General features: G+C 41.1%; 1 long non-coding RNA gene across 3 annotated transcripts in view; it reads right to left on the bottom strand.

Moving 5' to 3' along the window:
* Positions 1-13,532: 13,532 nt before the first annotated feature.
* LOC144328710 (uncharacterized) overlaps positions 13,533-23,363 on the bottom strand; it is a 65,101-nt gene continuing 55,270 nt past the window's right edge. For all 3 annotated transcript variants that reach the window (XR_013393944.1, XR_013393943.1, XR_013393942.1), the window contains 2 exons: positions 15,832-15,885; positions 13,533-14,902 (listed from right to left, as the gene is read on the bottom strand). This is a non-coding gene — a long non-coding RNA (uncharacterized LOC144328710). The remainder of the gene's footprint in view (positions 14,903-15,831; positions 15,886-23,363) is intronic.

Below are 23,363 nucleotides of genomic sequence, written 5' to 3'. Positions count from 1 at the left end.
AATAGACATAGTACCTATATTTGGTTTATTAGATGTGTCTGGATTTGCATCTAATAATACTGGCGGACATCCATCAAAAAGCCTCTTTATGGCAATTCAAAGTACAATGTCATAGCTATTCTTTGATACTAGGACTAAAATATAAGTTAATATTTTCTGTTCTTGAAAAATTTGAAATTGTAGTATCAGGGCACTGAATATCTGTGGTATGCTGAAAAACCGTTTTCAAAGGTGCAATAAAATGTGTTTTCTCAGTCATGGTGCAACTAAGGATGGAGGGCAGTTTTGTTCGGTCTGCAGTTTTAAGTGAACTGATCCAATTTGCACCTCCTGGACTGAAATACAAATCAGAATGCAAATGTACTTGAGGTTTTGCACTTCTCCAAATTTTGCAACACAGTTCTCAAAACAAAAAAGTACCAAAATGAGATACATTGAGATAAAAAAAATGTATTTCAATATGTATTTTGAGATGAAATACATATTTAAATGTAAATGTTCATACTGTTCTTTAAACCAATTGCAGATTCATGCAGCAATGGGACAGCATTGACATATGAACACATGCAAGATGGGAAGCAGGCGGTTCTGTCCACCCCTGTGCAACACAAAGCTTGCAGTCAAAGCTCCTGACATTCCTTAGAATGTGTCCTAGTAAGAAGATCCTGTGAGAACAGTTTGGTCACATCTCCTGTTTGCTGTTGAGTACAATGACTTTTTCCCTCAACAAAAACCATGTATTTACTAGGCCCATTGCCCAGAATGGAGACAAGATAGAATTGGTAAAAGACTATATTTATTAAAATATAACAAGGAAGAACTTGCACCAGTTTCACATATCAAGTGTGGGCATGTATAACCTGCACAGGCAGGTAGAATATCGCTTGCCTGCTGCTATAGGCCAACTCCATCACTCAGGTTGGTATGATGGAAGGCAAATACCACATTCCCATGAAGGGAAGCTCTGTGTGTGTGTGTGACCTGAATGGTGCCAGACACCCTTCTGTTCAGCAAGTAGCCCACGCCAGGACCAAAGAGTACCAAATCAAGCAGCCTTCCAAGCCAGTCAGACTAAACAGGACTTATCATTCCCCACCCCTGAGTCCTGAAATCCTCTGAGATGTTTGGGGTCTTCCCAGACAGAATGGGAGCTAGGGGAATAGGAGATAGGGTTGCAGAGGAGGGGCAAAAAGGAATATTGCCCTAGCTCATGAGTGTCTCCCTGCCCACATTTATATGTAGAGCCCAGACCCATTGATTTCAACAGAAGCTTCTCCCTTTTTGCAAATTGTTAAGAGAATATTCAAACACGGGCTTGAATATTATTTGGTAAATACAAGTTCAAAGGAGGAAATGGGGGGAAATTCAGTTAGGAAATACCACAGCCTTTCTAGGAAAGGATAAGCTATTTTGGTATCTGGACCAGCTCTCCTGGTTTGGGTGCAGTTTCTGCTGACACGCTGACCATTTAAAGGAAGTGGGTTGAAATGGTTGGGTGGTTTCTAAAATAAGATTCTGGACTCTGTGCAGCTCGGTCATGTTATTATCAGTTGGCCTAGCAGCCATCAATGCTGTAGAAAAGAAAAGAAAAGAAAAAGAAAATGTTTGTAACCCCGGTGATTAAGGAGCCATCAATATATCTTTCTATATAGCAAGCCTGTACAGCTTGTGATCTGCCAAGCTGAACACATCTAGCCACAAGTGCGTGGTAAAAACCTATCAGGCAACTCAATGTCCTCATGAGTTTAGCTACCTGATGGGTAAAGCAAAATGGAGAGGGGAGTTTGCCCAGAACTTAGATGGCCACAGCATCTGGCTTAGTGGATCACGAGCTGCGAAATCCTATTTAAAGGGATTTGAGTAGCGAGTTGAGTCATCAGAGTTCATTTCTAGATGTATAGAATCATAGAACTGGAAGGTTAGAAGGGAGCCCAAGGGTCATCTAATCTATCCCCCTGCAATGCAGGAGTCACAGCTAAAGAATCCTTGAGAGATGACCATCTAACCTCTGTTTAAAAACCTCCAATGAAGGAGAGTCTGAGGCAGTCTGTTCTACACATGTTGCTTAGTAGAGGCATCACAATGTCTGTTTCATCACAAGGTTCTTTTATTTACTTACCCTGTAAAGGCTGGCTGCCATATCAGCAATTAGAGCATGTGCAAGCAGCAACAGTGATCAAACTCTTTGCTCAAGGGGAGAGACAGATGTACCTGGGTTCTTCCAGAAGTCTGGCTCAGGTATGATCACAGGACAAGCGACGGCCACTCTCAGAAATTCGGTAGTTTCCCATTTTCCTGTAGCTCATAACATGAATTTCCAGCATTCAAGTAGAAAGTATGTGAAACATTATTACTGGAGATGCACAGCAGGTGCTTTTTAAAGCTAAAGGCCTTGGCATTTTCGAAAATAATAATAATAGCCTTAAAAATATCAGAGATATCAGCCTTCCATAAAGAGCGAATGATACACTCTAGGTAAAATGCAAAAGGTCACTGTTAAGAAGCAAAACTTTTGCAGTTAAAGAAATAAAATCACACTCTGAAAGATTGCTACCTGGACAGTAAATAGCTAGCTTTAATTACTTCTTTGCAGCCAGGCTTTCATCAAGGCTGCCCTCAACTAAGAACAGAAGCTGGACCACAACAAGGAAAGGTCAGTCTAGTCCAGCATCCTATTTCTAAGAGTGAGCCCCAGTCAAAAGAACAACCACCACAAACAGGCCATGAAAGCAGCAACTCTCCTATTGTTGCCTTTGCCACCTGGCCTTCTGTGGGGAACTGTGTTTGATCTGGAGTTTCCATCCAGCCATTATGGTGTGCAAATATTAATAGATGCATCCTCTGTGACTCTATTCCCCCTTTAAAGGCATCTAATCTTGTAATTGCTGCTTTTGAATTATGGTGCTGGAGGAGACTCTTGAGAGTCCCATGGACCGCAAGATGATCAAACCTATCCATTCTTAAGGAAATCAGCCCTGAGTGCTCACTGGAAGGACAGATCATGAAGATGAGGCTCCAATACTTTGGCCACCTCATGAGAAGAGAAGACTCCCTGGAAAAGACCCTGATGTTGGGAAAGATGGAGGGCACAAGGAGAAGGGGATGACAGAGGATGAGATGGTTGGATAGTGTTCTCGAAGCTACCAGTATGAGTTTGACCAAACTGCAGGAGGCAGTGGAAGACAGGAGTGCCCGGCGTGCTCTGGTCCATGGGGTCACGAAGAGTCGGACATGACTAAATGACTAAACAACAACAACAATCTAGTAGCCATTCAACGCCAGCTTGTGGCTTCATTAACATGCAGCACAATCCTATGCAAGTTTACTCAGAAATCATGTCCTCCCTAAAAGAGGGAACGTGTTGCAGTGAGACCTGGAGACTGCCCTCCTGTGTTGTGGGTGGGTTGGATTGGTTTGCCACAACACTCAATTGGTAGGTCCCTCGATGTTGGGTTCAATCTGACCAATAGGGTACAGTCCAAATGGATTGAGGGACCTATTTATATCCATGCACGTGACCCAGAGTTTCTTCTTTCACCTTGTGCATGTGGAACACCCGCCCACCTCTGCCTAATTTTAGGGCTTTGTGAGATTGACCTTGCTATGCCGTCGTGTGTTGTCTGTTGTTGGAACAGGGGCATGGTAGGAATTTCCCCACTTGGCTGATTGGCTGTTGCTATTTGGGTTTCGCCTGCCGTGTAGCAAATCGCCACAACTTGTAAGGTTGCGGATAGGCACTGGTTCAGGTGATAGGGATGGGGGAGCGGTCTTGCCATCCCTATATGGAGGCTATTCCGTTAAAGGAATCCAGGGACTCAGCTGGTTTGGTCAACCCCTGAGAGGGGGTTGTGCCCGTACCTGAGTCCAGGGGGGCATCTGGGTGGTGAACATAGTCTGTTCCCGGCTTTTCACCTTCCCAGGTGTTCACCCTTGGCTGACCTATGCTGGTGCCCTGGGTCAGCGCTGCCTGCAAGAGTGCAGGGAGCTAGTCGAACCAGAGCCTATGCAACCACCCACCTTCTGTAATCAATAAAGTTGTGGCCTTAATTTTGCAAAAAAACCAAAACTAAAATTTGAGTCACGTGTGAATTTAGGGGGGAGGTCTCTGGGTCTGAACACGTAAGTCCTACAGAGTTCAGTTGGATTACTTTCCTGGAAAGTGGGCATAAGGATGCAGAGTTAATTTTGTGTTATATGCAGTGCTTTTTTTCTAAAAAAAATGTTTAGGAGTACTCTCATTCTCCTACTTATATTGAAATACTGCCCCTCAATGAGGCCAAACTTAGATGCACAAAATGTTTAGGGGTATGCGTACCCCTGCGTACCCCCAGAAAAAAAGTACTGGTTGTATGGGAAAGTACTTTTCTCTCTCTTTCCTGAATCTCCTGTCAGCCAATTTCACAGGACTTCTTGAGTTGTAGTATTGCAAGATTGTAAGAAAGGAAAAAAAAACCCTTCCATTTCTCCACTTTCTCTATTTTATTTTAATAACCTCAAATCAGTTTACAAAAAGAATGAAGCAATGAAATTATTAGTAAAAACAGTTAAAAACAAAAAGAAGTAAAATCAACAATAAGCTATAAACCTGATTAAAGCACACCACTATATCCTGGTAGGGTTACTTAAACAAAAATGTTTTTAGCAGGCACCAAAAAAAGTAAAGTGATGATCTCTGCCTGAAACCCTGGAGAGCCTTTGTTAGTTAGTGAAGACAATGTTGAGCTAGATGGACCAAATGATCTGACTCTGTATAAGGCAACTTCCTATGTTTCTATGCTATCTCTTCCTCACATAATTCCCCACTTTCTACACCATATTCCACCATTGTAAAACGTTACACAGCAGGAATTTGATGCAACCACACACACAATCACATGAAGATTGCTTTTTTGCAGTGTTTCATAAAAGTGCACGTGTGAATTGGTCGTATACAGAGTGGGAAGGGGGAGGAAACATGCCCACAGACCAAAAGAATGGGAAAGCTGTGGCAATCCATGCATGCTCCAATGCCAGAACTTGTTTTTTTAAAAAACTGTTAGTTCAACCAGAACTCAGGAAGGGTAAAACGCAGAGGAGAGTAAATTCACAGAACAAAGCAAGAAAAGAAAGGACATCTATTCATCCTTACTGTGGATCTCTGGGATTGCAATGTCTGACAAATGTGCAGCCCCGTTCATGCAAATGGCTGCTGCCTCCCCACATGGACAGCCTCGTTTATACTAATCTTTTTTCCAGGAGGCTGTGTGCCTCTGGCCGTGACTGCATAGAGAAATTGGGCAGCATGAACCAGGCGATGACTTGCAGGCTTCTCCATTTAGAAATTAAGTGTTGGCCACTGGGGACTAATTCAGCAAACTACTCCACCTTAACTGATTTGTACATTGGATTGTTGGTGAACAAGAGCCTCCAGTGGAGCATTCAACCCGTCTCCTCTCTTTCCCTAATTCACATGTTTAATAAAAGCTGCCAGCAGCTAGCATTTAAGTTACTGCTCCAGTGAAACCCTCTGGATATGTTATAAAATATGAACACCAGTATTTGTGCAATTTTCTAAGCACGACTAAGCTGAAATTAATGGGTACCTTTGGAATGACTGTATGTCTGCAACATATGCTTCAGGGGGTATTGACATTTGCCAGCTAACAATTAATCACCCTGAAATATCTCATTCTGGACATATGGGTAGGCAATCTGCTAGCTGCAAAACCACCAAGCAGACCTGTTGTTATCCATGCCACTCTGAATTATAGGTGATGTGAAAGGAGCAGTTCGTCTGGAATATTTCCCCCCCCCCTTGCAAAAGGATACTATTAAATGACCCAGATCTGAAATAGGAGGGGCCTCATACTCTTTCCCCCCAGCTCATTTCTATTTAATCAATAGTATTCTGTCCCAGTTAATAGGATCCAATCTTCTGCAGGAGGTGTTGGTATCAATCTTGCCAGTGGACACAACCTTCCACCCATTTCCATAAATTCAAAATGGTTGAAATTGGCTGGGTGGACAGAATTGTCTGAAATTGTGGGAATGTGGAAAAATGGTTGAGTGCATTGTGTAGGAAAATGGGTGGAATTCAAAGTCAATGTTCTGTCTGCATGAGCATTGCCACTTGCTAGATGGAACAGTTCCCCCTCTCCTTCCCCCATGTGCTGTTCTGGGGGTTCTCTTGACCCCCCCAAGCGAATTTTTGGGGGGCATTTCAGTTTCTGGAAAGCTTATGCAAGGATCTCTTCAGGAGAGAGTTTGAGGTGAGGAGTAATTTCTCAGTGCCAGCCATATTATTGGGCAGGGTGAGGTGACTGCTCAAATGGCAGATTCTGTGGGGACCAAAGGCATCTCCTTGCCCTGGCTATTCCCCTTGAGGCTGCTGCCACTGCCCATGCCCATCTTCCTGAGTTGGTTCCAGGGTAGCTGAAATTCCTCCTCATTTCTGACCTAGCCTGACTCATTTCTTGCCTGGTTGGCATCTCTCAATGTGTCTGAAACTAACACAGGGACAAATAGAACAAGACGCCTTCTCCCCTTTGTTACATACACAGCCCAACAAGACAACGACAAGAATCCACCAACAGCATACAAATCAATATGGCTAACCTGATTCAAAAACACACACCCCCCACTCGCACATGAAAACAAAGTTCACCACAGCCAATCACAAACAAACAACCACACCCTAAGCCAACCCCAACCTCTCTCACCATCAAAGGAACACAAGCTAATAGTAAAGAGAACCCGCACAAGTGATGCTGACACAAAACCCCCCACATACATTAAGTAGAATAGAAGCATTGCCACCCGACCCCACCCCCACCCACTCCACCTCTTTCCCTCTTTTCTTCCTAAAGTAACACTAATGTCTCAACAAATGAAACTGATCTGTAGAAAATGTAACTTGAAAAAAGAGACATTGCACATACTTTAGTAAACCAAGAGATTTTTAATTAAAAAAAAATGTTAAAAAGAAAAAAGAAAAACAGAGCGCTGTGGCTGGAAGGATCTGCCAATTTCGGTCCAGTTGCTCATTTCCCCAATCTAAAATTCAGTTCCCATTTCTGTAGCAATTTGCAAAATTCATCAGCATTTTAGTATGAATTTCTCCTAATAACTCTCTTGGCTGAGAGTCTGGAAACATCTGTTCTCTGCCCTGCAGGCCTTTTACCACCTGGCCTGAGAGGGTGGGGCCCTGACTGACTCCAGCACCAAAAGGTGAGGCTGCTGAACAAACTCTTAGGTTGGGGTATTGTTCAGGGGGCTTTGTTGGTGCAGGGGTCGCTACTGTTATTGATATTACGTTTTTGTATCTTTGTTTTATATCTTATTATGATTTTCCAATACTTTGGCCACCTCATGAGAAGAGAAGACTCCCTGGAAAAGACCCTGATGTTGGGAAAGATTGAGGGCACAAGGAGAAGGGGACGACAGAGGACGAGATGGTTGGATAGTGTTCTCGAAGCTACCAACATGAGTTTGACCAAACTGCGGGAGGCAGTGGAAGACAGAAGTGCCTGGTGTGCTCTGGTCCATGGGGTCACGAAGAGTCGGACATGACTAAACGACTAAACAACAACAACAATTATGATTTATGTGGAAATGGTTTAATTTGGTTGTATGCTTTTTGATGCTTTGTTTATTGTTTATGACTACATTTGCTGTGCTTGTAATTATGTATTTTTATGTTGTAAGCTGCCTTGAGCATGGTTTTAACTATGGAAAGGCAGCATACAAATAAAATTATGTATGTAATTATGTATTTTCCCATCCAGTTTTGGCTAATGTACATGCCTTCCTTTTCTTGTTCCAGGAAGCACAAAAAAGAAAGTGGGAAAAAGTGGGAAAAGATGCTGCTGTAACTTGAGCTCAGGTTAACCCTTTCATGCATGCAAGTGTGGGTCGGTAACTGTAAATTACAACAGCAAAATGGTTTGGGGTGGCCTTGGGAGACTTCAGAGGACTCTGCCTCTCTAGTGAATAATCTTTGAAAGGTCCAATTTTTGTTTGTGAATGCTGCTGTAGCAGCAATGTTGTTGGTCTGTTCATTTTTGTCATTTGCTTTGCACAATGTGACACTTCCCTCACCTCCTATGTCAGCTTTCTCGTCAAGCTTCTCTCTTCCATTTATTCCCGCCACTTCCTGTTTACCAGATTAGAGCAATGGAAAAGCCTTTCCCATCTTTCTAATAAGGGAGCATTAAAAACGGAGAGGTGAAAGTTCCAAATACCCACCCAGATGCACAGTTAAAATTCTATTTCTCCCTTGAAACTTCAGCTACAATCTAATAGCCAATCATCCTTGGACTGAATATGAGTTTTTAAACCCGATTGAGAGGGAAATTAGTTTTATGGGAATCCCTAATACTTTCCCTTCCAAATAAATGTGAGTTTTGCAGTCTATTAGGGAAGTAGGTGACAGCTTTTAGATGCAGAAGTACTATGCTGCATTTCCAAAAGGACTTATTCAGAGATACTGGTGCTTCCTATTTGAGATAGCATTTTGAGGCTGGATTTTGTGAAGCTGTGCCCGTTCTCTCTGTCTATGACTCACTAGATATCTATAGAAAGGGTCTGGGCTTAGAATATAATTTAAATGGGGAAGCAGCAAGGGACTTGGCTCTAAAGACTCTCCGACATATATTTTAAATATCTCTCATGGTTCCAAGTAACTTTCTCTTCTACTACGGTGCTACTAAGGCACCATTTAAACTAGTTCCCTGGGAAGAGGGGTTGGATTGTTAAACCACTCTACAAATTGTAGCTCTCTGAGGGGAATATGGGTTTCTTAACACCTCTCAGTATCCTTAGCAAGCTACACTTCCCAGAATTCTTTGGGGGTAGTGTTTAAAGTGGCATGATACTGCTTTAAATGTGTGGTGCAGAAAATGGGGCCACACGTGACTCCGGCTTTCTCTAGTACACTCCTCAGCAGTAGCTGTGACTTCACTCATTAGCTAAACACACAGAATGGTGGACGTGGGCTCATTTCTCACAATGCAATTGGCTAGAAGGATGCCTGCACATTTTGTTTCATAACTTTTTTTTTAAACTGGGTTAGAGCCCTCTGCTGGCTCTGTATTCCCACCATATGTCTTGGAGGCCCTGGGGCTTCCAAACATAAAATTTAGCATCCACTGATTTTATAGTAAGGACCTGAGTAAATTGCTCCTCTCACATGGCTGCAATCTTTTAAACATTACAGTAGTCGATCTGTCCTGCCCGCCCCAGATTTCAGAGGGCTGGCAGAACCCCTTTTTAAGGGACACATATCCACAGGGAGATGAGAGGAAAGGAAAGTTACATTGTGCAGCCATTCTCGAGCCAAAGCAACAACTTTGTTGGATATCGCCCACTGAATTTCAATAGTATTCAAACACATATCTTAAATGTATTTTTTTTATCTCAAAATTAACATTTCTAAACATATGTGATATGTTTTTTCCCAGCCAAGAACTGTGTTGGAACATTCTGTTACTGCAAAAGCTGGCAGACGGCTATGAACAGATCTGCGTGATAGTCCAGAAGATGCAGACCAGGTCCACTTATATTGGAATCTGCAAATATCCAATTCCCTCAGCATCCTCAGTGTTGGACAGATGATCCTGCCTGTGCAATTTTAATTTGTAGAACTTGTGGACTCTGAAAATAACAGTATCTGATTTCTTTTCTTTTGTGTGATACACACACACACACACACACACACACATACATACCACACCTGAAACTGAGTCATAGTTGCACGGCAATTATTCTTTGCCTCAGCCACAATATGATACAAATCTGTAGTGCAAGACAGCTAGAGACTTTGAAACTGTCTCAGAAAGCTCACCCATCTCTGCAGTAATTCATTCCTGGAACAGATGACTTCACCCAAGGCTTTTATTTTGAAGATCCAAGGCCTTGGTATCTTCCCCACTTCTTTCTCTGAATGATGTAGGTGGTGAGCAGTAAAGCAAAAGTTCACTTGACTATATGATGAATCACATGGCAGCTCCCCCCTCCCTCCAAATGTTGTCGTTATTTCACTCCTCTATGGTGCAATTCATGTAGAGCAGAGTTCCATAAAGGTGTTCTATGCCCTGTTTGGCTCCTTGGCCATCACATGAACAGATACTCCAATTTTTGAAGAATAATTGAGTCTCAAAAAGCACTGGCTCTGTACTTTTATATACATGGTGTGGGGCCATAAGTGTAAAAGAAGTTTTTGTAAAGAAATTAATCTTGCAATTTCAGAGATACGGTCCCATCAATAAAGTATATCAAATCAATCAAACTGAACAATCATGTTTGGCTTCTTTCATAAAGCTATTACATTCAGTTTATGCTGGTTTTGCAGCTGCTAATCCCTTTTTAAAACATGATATTGTTTGAGACATATGGCTAGATTCTGTGCTCTCTGGCACCGAGTACCGAACGATACCTTGTCTCTGAAATATTAGTGGCTGTCATTGTATTGAAAAACATGGGCTGACTAGCTACAAAATTGCCGTGCAGTGTGCAGGTGTGGGCGTCTTAATTTCATAAGATGCATGCATGCAAAAATAAAAAAAGCCTGGACACATTTGGTAATTATTGTGTTAATAACAGAGTAATTGCGTGGTTGTTTCTTGCCTACAAATTACATGGTAGTCATCCTTGGAATTACCATTAAAATGAAAAATGTCTTCACTAGATGCCAATGAGCGATTAGCTTATAATTACAATATAATGGGCATGCTTATTGGTGTCTGGCAAGATAAAGCACTGCACAAAATGTGTATACTATGAGGTATTGTCGGAGCTGACAAAAGTCCAAGGATATTTGTCTCTTTGAACAATAGCTGTATAGATGCTAAAATCCATGAATTTGTTCTTGGCAGCAACTGGATATCTGATGGCACTTGGGAGATCAATGTGGTGCTCCTCATTAAACAAGCAGTTTACCTACTGACAGCTAGATGCTATTTTAGTAAAATTGAGCCCAGCTGCACAGGTAGGATGGTAGTTTTGAAATAGCCATCAGCCATGAGCATAGTGGACAGCCTTGAGCAAGCTGCCGTCTCTTAGTCCCCCTTCACATTGCCAGGCCTTGTGTAGGTAGCCTAGAGTCCTAGCTGCATCAGGCTGTGATGAATTTCGGGAGGTCAGAGACAGATGTATTGCTTTGTATGAGAAGGGATAGGAAAATCTAGCTCCACTTATTTTTATATTTGGGGGAGAGCTTCCCATTTAGAGATCTCACCAGGCAAATAAATACATTACTCAGTTAATCACTAGGCCTTTACAACCCATGCTATGCAGAAACAGATAGCCTTTCTTCCCAATTTTTTAAGGACATGCTGTACTGTTCATCAGCCTCCAAATAATAATAAGAATTGTGCCAGTGGAATCGGCACTGGTATGTGCTGGGTGCGGGGAGGGAGTGCCAGTACACATTGTTGAAGCCAAGCCACTGTTTTGACTTTCAAATGCAGCGGGGGTGGGGGGAATATTATGGGGGGAAACCTGTTTCCTTGGATGGCATTTTCCCTAGCGGCTACCTTCACACATCACTTATGCACATACATTGGCATTTCAAATAACTCTCTGATAGGAAAATAATGGGAAAAACCATCTCCCCTCTTTTTCATTTCAAATTTCAACTCAAATTTAATATTAAGTATAGAAATAGATGATGAAATGCGAGAGAAACCCAGAGATTTCAGCTAATAAGGATGACTGACAAAAAATACTTTCCTATTAGCATTCCACTGCTCTTTCCTGAACTTGTTTCTTTTGCATCTGCTTTCCTTACAATCTTTTCTCTATGTGTATATTATGTTTGGTGCACTAACTGTGGTTCTTTTGGAGTGAAAAGCTTGGATCCCTATAGGCAGGACAAGCACTGTTTTTCTTTAAATCTGTGATCCAGAGATCTCTGGGGCTTCTTTGCTTACATACAACTTACCTACAACCCCATAGAAACTTGAGTGCTCTTGTGCTCTTGTCCTGTTTGGGGGCATCTCATAGGCATCTAGTTGGCCACTATGGGAACAGAATGCTGGACTAGATGAGTCCACCTTCCTCAACCTGTATCCTCCAGATGTTTTGAACCATAGCCACCCTCACCAGTGGCCATGCTTTCTGGGGCTGATGTGAGCTGTGGTGCACAACATGCAGAGAGCATCGGCTCAGGGAATTCTGAGATAGGCCTTTGGCCTAATCCAACAGGGCTTTTCTTCTGTTCTTGTGGCAGGAAATATTCCAGCTACTAATCATCACCCAACAATGGGGGGGAAGTGGCTCCCTCAGAGCCCTACATTATAACACCTGCAGAATGGATTGGGGGTGAAGGGTTAGGGTCAACACATTCAATGTTGTTTGCAAAAAAAAAAAACACTTTAGGAAATATTATATATTTTGTGGGTGGGGGGAAGAGGCAGGCTCTTTGGCCTTCTTGGCTCTGACATGAATGATTCCCACAGCTTCTTGGTAGTAAAGAATGGTCATTGTACAACTGTGAATCTTTCTTTTCTTCTCATACGCTCTTTTTAATTGCAGATGATTGGTACCAAATCCAGAGCACTGGCAAAGGTCACCACAGTCTACAGTAAGGCATTTCTTTGCACTTAGCTAATAATCCATCATGTCTGTGGCCAGCACTTTAAAAGGCTGTTTCTGAGCACAGAAGACAGAGAAGAGCTCTTCATTTCAAATCCTCCTTTCACAATATAAAATATAGCACCTTTTTTTAAAAAAAGTCACTTGCTACTGTGAAGAAAAGACTGCAGAACACTATTACCAATGATTTAAAGTGAAAGCCTCAGATTGAGTATCATTTACTAATATTTGCTAGCGGTCCGTGAAGGAGGCACAGCTGCTATTTCGTTCAAGCTGTGGAATGCATTCAATGAAAAAGCATAAAAGCATGTAAATATTTCTTTACCCAAATCTGTTAAATATTATAATACTTTACACTGTTGTTTGATTATCATATCAGCCACCTTTGCATCACAGTCATGCTACGATTCGTGTAGAAAGGCATTGGTTTGTGTTCATTGCATTTAGCACTGTGTCCATTCCACCACACTCTGGCCTGCATCAAAACTATGTTCTTTGACTTGCTGCCTGCTATGGCAGAATTTGACATAATTAAATAAATTATTGTGTTATTCCACACCATTCATTTCAACGCAGATGAAATGCAATTCTAATGGCATGGGAAGTTCGTCAATTATATATTGTTTGTGGACTGAAAATGGCAGCAATGAATGCTGATCATATTTACTGGATTGATTTCTGTTCTGGATATTGGATAAATAAACCAACATTGGCAATTTATGCTCTCATTTCCATCAGAGTTCTCTGACATCCCTGCTCACTACTGTTCATTGTAAATGCCTTACATGATCACCATGGCTTGAATTGCATCTAGCTGTGTAGTTCATGTGTCCAGTGGAGATCCACTGAAGGATGAGACCTCTAGAGGTTCCTGTGGTGATTTTGCATGGATTTTTGCTGATGAAGCCACTCAGAACTCATATGACTTTCTTGCAATAGGTGTAAAAAAAGAGAGAGGTAACTGGTGCTAGAAGATTGCAATTTATTATTATTTGAAGATTGCCTGAGTCCATTTGTAAACAATCTTGTTCAGAAACACTACAAGAAAATAAATAACGAGTATAAAATAGATGTTAAAATGAATGTATCTAAGAAAATCAATCTATGTTTGTCTTAAGTGTAAAGAGGGGTAAACTCTGTAAACTCTTGATAAGAACATCATGGAAATAATAATGGGAAAAACAGAAAACTGAAGTTACCCTGGAAATTAATAAAATACAACAAAACAAAGTAACATCAATGATAATAAAAATAACATTTGCAAAAAAAACCCCCATAATTAGAAGTTTTAGAAACACACAAATTATGCCCGTCAATTAACTTAAATAGACAAAGGACATTTGAATTGTATACCAATAAAAGAAACAGAATAGATGAAGCAAATTCCCCAATAATGAGGGTGTGTGTATGTGTGTGTGAGAGAGATATTTCTAAATTTCCTGAGGAGATTACGGAAGACTTTAAAAAACCCTATTCTAAATTATATAAATCAACCCACAAATAGAAAAAATAACAAAGCATTTATATGAAATGAAAATTCTGAAACTGAGGAAGGCAAGCAATTATTGGAAAAACTTGTTTCAGGCAATCAAATCCTGGAAGCTATTTAGGCTTTAATGGAAAACTATGCACCAGGTCCTGATGGCTTAGCATCAATGCACTATATAAACTTCAGACTTTTTAGTAACTCCCTTCAATGAAAGTTAGTGAGATCCAGAGTGAAAAATAGTTGCTGCAATCATGGCAGGAGGCAACAATAGTACTGATCCTTAAAGGAGGTGGAGATTCGACATTAGCATCTTCTTGTAAACCCATATCACTTTTAAATACTTGTTACAATATTTTTACTAGTGTCTTAACAAGGAAGTTAAACAGTGTCTTGAATAAAGAGATATACCAAGATCAAACATGGGTTTATTATAAAGGAGAAAAAGAGATGATAGAAGAAAAGTGTTACATACCACAAATTATAAATTCAGAATTTTAGAGGAGACCTTGTTGATAGTTATAGATACAGAAAAGGCCTTTGATAATTTAGAAGGACCTTTTGTTTTGGAAACACTTAAAACTTATTTTTGAAGTGGCTAATAGACAATGGATTCAGGCCATTTATTTATATTTGGAAGCAAGAATTCACACCAATTGGAATTTATCAAAAATGTTGATAACAAAAGGCATGTGACAGTGATGTATATTGTCAGCCAGATTGTTTGTCTTAGCATTAGATCCCCTAGCACTTAAAATAAGAAAGAAAGAAAAAATGAAAAAAGTATGTTGTTTTTCTCACTTAGAAGTTGTCCGGATTGCAGTCTCAGCAAGAGATGCCACAAACCTAAATGAAGAGAAAAGCGCATGAAAAGAACTTCTGCCCACATTAGATGCAATTTGAATCCCACTGGAATGATAAGAAAAATCCTATGTACTGTCTTGAATTGATTATCCAAAAAAATTAAGGAGTTCTAGATTCTGTGTTCCGTGCCTAATGTCAATTACCTGAATGAAAGCTACCTGCCTATTACTTCTTCTTCTTCATTTCCTGTGGTCATTTTAGGAATGGGCAAATCAGTCCATTTCCAGTCTATATTAGTTTCGCATATGTTCATTGCATTCTGTTTCTGAATTAACCTATTTTTCCCAAAGACAAACTTAATGAAAACTATTCATTTAAACACATATTTTAAATATCTTTTCTCTCAAAATGCACTTTTCAAAATGTAATTTCTTTCACATACACATTTAAAGCCAAGAACTTCACTGGAACATTCAAAAGTGCAGAAGCCAGCGGACAACTGTTTTTCAATCCACATATTAGTCCCAGGGCTGCAGATCAGGTCAATCTATTTTAGCATTCTCAAAAATTGCATCCCTCAAGCATCCCCAGGACTGCATACAGACATGGAGTTTCTTCTTTTAACTTTATTGTTTACAATGCTATCACTTTTGTGTCAATTTCTAACATTTGTTTTACACAGCAGTACCCTTTGCATTATGGAACTCTAGCCTTTTGATTTATATAGCAGCATGCTGCACTAAAATTCATTCACACTAGTGGCTGTGGTGTGACACAATGAGGAATGTGTTTGTACATGTCACCACTCCCCCACCCTTTCTGCACATGCATGCTTCTTCTGTTGATCACACAGTAACATGCCAAAATCCCGCCCAAAACTATGTGAGTAGTAGAGGTGCAATCCATGACAACTTGAAAGAAAGGTGGGATATAAATACATCAAATAATTAAATAAGCTACTGGAAACTTACAACACACAACACCCACAATGTTCCAGGTTTCCAGGGTTGGAAATGGATTATTTTCTGGAAATGATTAACATGGAAATGAGTTATAAACTTCTAGTAGATACCATGTAAAGGTGGTGTCTCCCCTTTGCATTAACACCCGGGCACAGTCAGCTCTGTATTTAAAGTCTTTATTAAATGTGAACAAGAGACAGGTACAGTTCAGGATTACGCATCCGAACCCATTGAGTCAGATTCGGGGAGTGGCTTCCTTTGATTCGCATGAGAATCGCGTGAGACATCTTTGATCCTTATGTTTCATTTCCCTCCTTGTCTGTGCTGATTTGAAAGCCCCATCTCTTCCAGAGTCTGCGCTCCCTTCTCAAGCCTCTGGGCAGTTGAAGGGCTTTGCAGCGTCCCTGAGCCCTTCCTCCTCCTGGCTAATCTCCACCCTCTCTTCTTTTTCCTCTGTCTCTGGGTGGTTGAAAGGCTCCACAGTCTTTCCCTGAGCCCCTGCTCCGCCTCTTCTATCACCTGCTCCTCCGACTTCTCCCTGACATACCACTAGGTTTCCAGAAGTGGATATTACACTGGAAAATATGGAAATTTATATGTAAGGAAATGTCAGGAAGACAGGATAAAGTGCCATCTAAATGCAGCCTTGATCATTATATACCTGTGTAACAGGACTGAGGCAGGCCAATATTAGTTGCTGGCATCCGATTGTCCCCAGAGACAATGGTGTGTGCCTCTGGGGGTAGTCAAACTGCTGGAGAATCACTCATAATTGCTCCCTCCCATGTAGTTTTTGCTGCATTAGCAACACTGAAGTGTCCTCCCTGGGCCATATGCTTGGGCAGTGTGTATGGAGGTCCTGGGCTGCCCAGACGACAAAACCCCTATCTCAGCCTCCCTGATGTGGTACAAAGGAAAGCAGAGCAATATGGTGGGCACCAGCTTGGCTGCAGGAATTGCTGTAAAGAGGCATACAAGACACATGTTGATGGGCTATTAACTCCCACTGTCCGTGGCCATTGACCATGTTGCCTGGGGCTGATGTGTGTTTGAATCCTACAACAAATGGAGAGCTACAAATTCTCAATTCCTGGCATAAAGTGGATGTGTGTGGTGGTTTGGATGGAGCTATTAATAAGCTGCTCTAATATTATTGTGGTTTGCCTATATGAAAAGAAAAAAATCTGTAGAAAGCTGAACAAAGTTTTCTCAAACTGCACCTGCTATGTTATATACAGTACGTTTTTTGTGGGGGTTTTTTGATGAAAAAATAATTCAACCCAGCTTTGTTATAATTTTTCCATGTGCAAAGACCAACCACTCACTGTGTTGTAAGCTGAATGGCCTTTATTGCATATTCATTTAACAATAAACGAACAAAGGTCTTCATAAAAGAGAATTATCTGTAAAATGTACCGCAACATGTACTTCTCCAGCATCGAGGAGAACGACATTGTAAGGTTCGAAGTAAGGAGTAAAACAAACAATGACAAACCCGAGTGGTGCATACAATGACAATCAAGCTTTTGTTCACTTCAAGGGGGGGGGGGAGGCAAAGGCTTATTGTAAATTACAGTGTAAATGAATCTTATTTGCTTCACTGTTACTCATTTAGTAATGTACAAAATATTTCTCTCTGTGTGTGGCCCGATGTCAACAGAATGCATACCATTTTGAGCAGCAGGAAGCTAAGAGTACGGAAAAGAAGAAATAAACCTATGAAGTTGGGGAGAAATGCTTGTTTCATGGTTGGCCTAACATGCATCAATACTTTTCCATCATAGGAAGCTTCCTTATATGAAGTTTGACCATTGGTCCATCTATCTCATCATGAGCTGCACTGAATGACAGTCACTTTCCAGGATTTTAGGCACCCTTTACCAGCCCTAGGACACGAGTGGTGCTGTGGTCTAAACCACAGAGCCTAGGGCTTGCCGATCAGAAGGTCGGCGGTTTGAATCCTCACGACAGGGTGAGCTCCCATTGTTGGGTCCCTGCTCCTGCCCACCTAGCAGTTCGAAAGCACATCAAAGTGCAAGTAGATAAATAGGTAGCGCTCCAGCAGGAAGGTAAACGGTGTTTCTATGCGCTGCTCTGGTTCGCCAGAAGTGGCTTAGTCATGTACGCCGGCTCTCTCAGCCAGTAAAGCGAGATGAGCGCCACAACCCCAGAGTCGTCTGTGATTGGACCTAACGGTCAGGTGTCCCTTTACCTTTACGAGCCCTATCCAGAGATGACAGGGATTGAACCTGGCACCTTTTGCCTGCCAGCGCCATGTGTCCATTTCCCACAACTTTCTTGTCTCACACAAATGGCCACAATCACTAGGATGTAAGGGCTACAACATCTAACACCCAACAGAAACATCTCCCTGAGTGTTAAGGCACCTTCCCTAGATTAGGATTTAGGACTATCACCCTCTGAAGAGTCAGCCAGTTGCCCCACTCAAAAGCACATTGGTACCAAGTCCAACAGTTTTCTGTCTGGCAGCCTTCCTTGGTGCTTGAGTGCAGAAAGAGGAAAAAACCAAAACCCTCTTGCTCTTAACTTGCTCTTCTACAGTCTCACCTCCCTGGGAGGTTGAGGCCTCCTTTGTGTAAGTAATACACCAAGTAGTCAAAAGAAAGAGAGAGATATGCATATTTTTGTTTCCAAGCAAGAAGTGGGCATAGCTGAAGTACTACATATACCATGCATACAAAGTCTTCGTTAGAAGCAGCCATATCCATAGCTCCCCCTTTGGGAGAAATGATTTCCAAGAGCATTTCTTTGGCTTGAAAATGTAACAGGAAAAACACCCTCCAGGTAAAGAGAAAGCAGTTTTAATTTGATGGTTAGCACTGAAGAAGATGGGTAGGCAACACATGCTTGCATTTGATGTGACACTTGTATTGTTGGTTTTGATCGGCTTGGCCAGATTTAAAATAAAGCTGTGCTAACTGAATACCAAACTCTTTCTTTGTAACACAAATGCTAATTTGCAGCGTCCAACCCCTGTTTTTCCCTTGGTTATTTTATACACTGACAATTCCCTCTGTAGGTGGTTTTATAACATAGTGCTTTAAGGACACTCTGTTTAAAAAGATCTATTGCATTGAGGCTTTCTGCAATAAATACAGTGTTGCAAACCTCCCTTTGCACAGAAGCTGTGAATCATACACAAGGGAATGCCATGTCTGGTAGCATAATTTTGACTTTAACTTTAATTCACAGCTATAATGGGATAGAACATATATGAATAGTTAATATTTATTTTTCTGAATCGGTGGACTTAGGTGAGGCAGATGAAAAGAAAATCTTCACTCAGCTAACAAATCACTTTTACATTAGCAGAACCAAAATCTTCTCAGTGAATATATGTAAATCACTAACTTTCAGGCACCCAAGGGAATGTGCTTCATGCTATAACTTAAATACTAATGAAATCAACTGAAAATGATACTCATTAGTCAGCTGTGCCTTGATAGGGTTCCCTGTGGACTGATATAAATTCACCATTAGAAATGGATTCTCTCCTAGTCCACAGTGAGCATTTAATCCTTCTGCAAAGCAGATTCAAATTTAATGTGGAATGTGTGTTCTCTCTGTACTCCCACCCCCATTTCAGACTCTTTATGTTTCCATATTTGCAGTGCTTTGTTTCTAATCCTTTTAAAGCTGTCATGTTCCCTCCCTGCTGCCTCTCATTCTTTCAGTTGTCTGCACATATTTTGCTCATCCCTGTGTGACACAGAAATAAAAAAATAGCAAAAATAATTTGAAGGGCACCAAGTGGCATAGAGCTCAAACTAATGGCTTCCCTTTCAAGCCAAGTGCCCCCTCACCCTATGTAAAGAGAATGGGCCAGGGTAAATTTCAAACATCAGGGAATGGTTGTGCTTGCCAGGCCCTGAGCATAAAAGGGTTCTGATATCCATGAACACCAGGAGGCTTTTCAGACATTGTTGGACTACAACTTCAAAAATCCTTGAACATTAACTATGTTGGCTGGGACTGATGGGAGTTGCAGTTCAAAAACATCTGGAGAGTCAAAGGTTTCTCATCCCAGATGCAAAGCTCCTTTAACTAGGGCCAGATGAAAAAGAGGATAGGGCATCTCTAATAGTTTATTAGTAGAAGACACTTCAGGTAGAAGGGAGAAAGGTTGTTTTCTGCTGCTCCAGAGAAGCGGACACGGAGCAATGGATCCAAACTACAAGAAAGAAGATTCCACCTAAACATTAGGAAGAACTTCCTGACAGTAAGAGCTGATCGACAGTGGAATTTGCTGCCAAGGAGTGTGGTGGAGTCTCCTTCTTTGGAGGTCTTTAAGCAGAGGCTTGACATCCATATGTCAGGAGTGCTCTGATGGTGTTTCCTGCTTGGCAGGGGGTTGGACTCGATGGCCCTTGTGGTCTATTCCAACTCTATGATTCTATGATTTTAGGTGTGGCTTGCATGACACTCCCATGACACCTGGCCTGGAGGGGAGGGCAGGACCCGGACTGACTGCAGCTATGGTTGAAATATGGGTAGCCATATTTCAAAAAGTGAAAATCTGGACAGAAATGCTGTTGAAAAATGAAATGTTCGGGAAATTCCGGGTGTATGGTGGCTGAACAGACTCTTTGGCAGGAGCAGGTTGGTGGCTTCTGTTGCTGTTATTATTGCTCTAATTGTTTAAAATGTTTTTTTAAAAAAACTTTTTAACTTGTGCATTTTAAATTTGGGTTTTTTATTGTTTTATAAATTAAGGGATATATGATGTGCCTGGAAAGAGAGGAGAGCAGGGGTGGACTACAATTGCAGTGATTCTGGGCAAGACAAGGTATGCAGCATGGGCAAGCTGGGTAAGGGGAACATGGCAGAGGCAGTTAGGAACTGCTCTGTGTGCCAGCCTCTCATTCAACCTGGGGAATTGTGGTTTTCCAAGACCTGGATGTGTGAGCAGAGTAGGTCACCTATGTACTGGGTGCAGCATCAGGGCAGACTTGAAGCGTGGGTGGGGAGCAGCAGTGATGGGCGCCACGCCCCTGCGGGTGACGTGTCCCACCCCCAGGACACGTGCCAGCCCCACCCCCTCCTGCTCTCTGCCCCCTGGTGCCAGAGCATGGAGCTCCACCACTGCTCCTAGGCTGCTCGTTCTGACGAACTTCAACATGCAACTATAAACTCCAAACAACAATAGATCACCTATAAGAAGTTTGTCTTTCTACAAAGTTTCTACAAAAATGACGGCTTCTTTTTTCTTTTTTTTTTTTGGGTGGGGGGGGTCTTTGTCAGATTCCAGTTTGAACCAACAATGAACACTTCTTCTTACAAACAAGTTATAAGATAGGTGCACCCATGTGTTGATTTGAGTGCATGATAGAAGCTTCTATGAATGTCCTGCTCCTCCTTATTTAGTGAATGCATGAAAGGCTTTGTGAAAGGGGTTCCATTTGAGCAAACGGTATACTTTTGTTGTACAAATAGACAAATAACTTAAATGTACTTAAGAATATAAGAAGAGGTTGGTTCATCAGGCCAATAGCCCATTAAGTCTAGCATTCTTTTTTCACAGTGATCAACCAAATGCCTAGGGAAAGCCCGAAAGCAGAACCTGAGTGCAACAGCATTTTAGTAAAAATTATTTACATTATGTTTATAAGCTGCTTTGTGAGAGCTTTGTCCTGGAAGGTGACATATTAATTTTTAAGCAAAGACAAAATATCTTCCCTTTACCATATTAAACCAAAGTACATTTTCACACAGTCCAAGCAATCCACTTTAGAGAAACCAGGCTTTGAGAAAATATGCCACTTTCTTTCTTCTTCCAGAAATATATAGTGTTTGATGATGTAACCTTTCTGTGAAAATTTCACGAATTAATTTTGTGTGTCAGTGTGATGTTTCAGTGTAGGATATCTGTTTTCGACATGGAGCTGTGAAAATTCTACCATGAGACAAATGAATGCATGCTAGGAATAAAACAAAGCAGAAAAAATAAAAATAAAAATAACCTTATTTATATGCAGGCAGTGGGACGAAGCCTTCAAGGCCACACTGAATAAATTCTGACTATTTAGACTAACATGTATTGTAATTTATGCTGCCACAGACTAAGTATTGTGGAGCAAAACAATGTGTTTTGGAAAATCCATTAATCAGGATTCCTGCCTCCTTAAGTCAAAACCAGCACTTCTGAGGATGATGATGATTGGTACAAATGGATTCAGTCTTCATTAGCCCATTCAGCAATCTTACCCCATTCAGCTGTCCAAAAGGTACGTTGCAAAATGTTCACAATAAATCTCTACTTTTTATGTTGAAAGAAGTGTTAGGACCAGTGAGTAATCAAAATACTTGTCTTCACTATATAATCCTAATGCCTAACCCTTCCACAGCCATTTTTATTAGCTGGGATTCCACTGGCAACAAAATACATTGGGTGAAGAGGAGGGAGGAGACAGCTTTCACTGATCACCCCTCCCTTCCTACAGAACCTTTTGCCTCCTGAAAATCTGATTTGGAGAACTAGGAGATTCTTTGGAACAGTGGAGAAAACTGTAGTGGGAGTGGGAATTGCCAAAAATTGCCTTGCTCATTCTGCCAACAGAGTCCTCAGCTGGATCTTCAACCCATCAGTGAATGGAAGGAACCCTTCAGCCTAGTTAGAATCCATGCCATTATGATTCTTTGTCCAGAACATTGGCTGGAAGGAAACTCAGGGTTTCCTGTTCTATACTCAGTGCATTACCTAGCAATTCAGAGACTTTATCTTTCACTTAAGTGATTGCCAACTACAGAAAACCATCTATTTATTAAAACATTAGTTCAATTCACCAATCTACTTAGATTCCATGCTCATTCTTCTCTTTTTCCTTTTCCAAGTTTCCATTCTCTTGCTCCATGTCAGAGAGGTTTTTTAAATATTTGGAAAGGCATCACTAAATCCCTGTGCTTAGATCAAGTAATCTTTAAATCTATTTAATTGTGTCTCTTTTTGTATTAGCTCGGCTTAAAAATTCAATTCAAGCATGCATGCCATCATTATGGCCTTTTCAGGGTGATAGAAGTGGCAGTAGTTATTTCCAACTTGTAATTAGGACATGCAGAAATCTTCACTAAAAACAGAATTTTAATACCTCTGACATCATCAGAAGAAAGATTTTGTCTTATCCTATTTGAGCCTCAAGCATGAGCTAGAATTTATTGTAAAAAACAACAACAGTGTAACAAAGATAGAATCATGTCTGCTAGCACCCAAATTCATTTTAGATCCAAATTTTCAGCCACTTCAATTAGTTCTTGAATGTTATAGAAGATCAGTAGACAAACCAGTACAATATATGCAAGATTTACTAAGCTACTCAGTTCTCTATTCATCTTCAATAAGCTTCAATAATTAGATTATCTCCATTTGTTTGGAACATTTTTAAAAATAGTCATGAAGAAAATCTTAATTTTGTTTTGAAACATGGAAATTCAGCACCTGACTGCTCTGTGTATTTATTTTACTTTGTAAGTATGGCAGTAACATAGAGAAAAACCACATCCTCATGCTCATTTGCTGTTCACAC

The sequence above is a fragment of the Podarcis muralis genome, chromosome 8, assembly GCF_964188315.1.
Source record: "Podarcis muralis chromosome 8, rPodMur119.hap1.1, whole genome shotgun sequence".
NCBI classification, from domain to species: Eukaryota; Metazoa; Chordata; class Lepidosauria; order Squamata; family Lacertidae; genus Podarcis; species Podarcis muralis.
The sequence above is the reverse complement of the archived record's forward strand: the minus strand, read 5'-3'. Positions and strand labels throughout refer to the sequence as shown.